Source organism: Aplysia californica, unplaced genomic scaffold, assembly GCF_000002075.1.
Source record: "Aplysia californica isolate F4 #8 unplaced genomic scaffold, AplCal3.0 scaffold00194, whole genome shotgun sequence".
Lineage (NCBI taxonomy): Eukaryota > Metazoa > Mollusca > Gastropoda > Aplysiida > Aplysiidae > Aplysia > Aplysia californica.
In genome coordinates, this window is record NW_004797464.1 from 226,047 (window position 1) to 227,766 (window position 1,720).

The following is a 1,720-nucleotide window of genomic DNA, read 5'->3' on the forward strand; positions in this document are numbered from 1 at the left end:
TGTGTGTGTATACGTGTGTATGTGTGTGTGTGTTGGGGAGGGGGGGTTGGTGAAGCAGAAAACAAGATGACAGTGAAAGAAGAATTTAGAATCGTAGAGACAGAGTGTTTAAAACAATCTTTTACACATATTCTTAGAAGCTTCCTGGATTTATTTTTAGAGCCTTTGTCATGCACACACATTGATTTGGCCTGGCCCAGTCAGATCAGGGGAGATAAAAGTTGTAATGTTTTCCCCCACTGACAAACATCTCCAAAGTTATCACCCTTGTCCAAGAGCCTTAATATTAATAAATATTTTTTGAAGCGTTTGTATAGCGCATATCCCCGCTCGACAGCAAGCTCTGTGCGCTTTACACACTAAATTATTACCCCAGATGACCATAGAACACTTAGAAACATTATCAGCTTCCCTGGAAGCATCCAGTGCAAGCAGCTGATTGAGCGCTCAAACACTAACAAGCTGACAAGATCTTTCACTGCCTCAACGTATTGGTGTTTTTACACCACCATCGACACAATTTAGGTCATTAAGGAGGCGGGCTTCCTATCCTACCTGTCAGGGCTAACCAGGGCGAGCTGAGAGAGATACAACGTCCCAGAAGAAAGACGGAGATGCTAGAAAAAAAAATCACTTTACTATTCGGAAATCATACTCGGGTCTCTTGCGTTCGACAGCGAAGCATCTAACCGTTACACCACAGACGTCGGGTGAGCCTTAAAAACTTTTTATTATTTTTCTTGGTAAGTGTTTTATGGCGTTTGCAACTGCATGAGGTCATATAAAACGGGACACATGCAAGATTTTCAGTTTGGTAGGAAATTTTGAATTTTGCCCGGCTTGCGGCCGAAGTCTACTCTTATTGATTTTGAATCACTAAGGGATCTTTAACGTGCGCAACTTGCACATGGGACCTTCGAGATTTTTCGCCCACCAAATTTTGACCGCAGTGTACTTATGAAACTGCCCTAAAACAGAAAAGGATACTCCTTTGCCACAACCATAGCAGCAGGCAGCACCACCATCATCTTTGCAATTCTTACCCTGCATCAGGATATCTATACGAACAAACACTTTCGTATTTCTCTATCCTGGTCTAGCCTCTTGATATTATTCCTTGTCTTCCCACTTTTCTGTACACCAATTTCTGTGATTCTTCTCCAGGTTCCACGCTGTCTTCCCCTTGATCTCTTACCCTGTGGATTCCAATCCAACACGTTCTTTGTTATGTAGCTGCCTTACTTCCTGAAAGTATGTCCAATCCATATCAGCAGGCAGCACTGCACTTCTATCTACGAACGTTATTTCTTGATCAAGGCACGATAAATATGTTTTATTTTAGTTTTAGTAAGAGTTTTACAGCACTTGCAACACAATATAAGTGCCGAAGATTAGAGGTGTTACAAGAGAGTAACAAACATAAAAAAGAAGGAGGAGAGATCAGGACGATAGATGTTTACTGTTTGAGAGGAAAGAAGGAACAAACCCCACCAGAGCACCCACCAACCACCCTCGACAAAGATGAACAAGTGAATCCGTATCACGTATGGCATTGTGAGGGCGCTCCGTCGGCTCAGATGGTATCATGCTGAACAACAAAGTGGTTTGCCCTGACTCGAATCCAAGACTGAACATTCTTGAACTGTGATCTTTTTGTTAAGTTTTCAGTGCCCTCAATCCATTTTTTGCCCACCCTCTGCCTCATTCCCCCACCCACCCA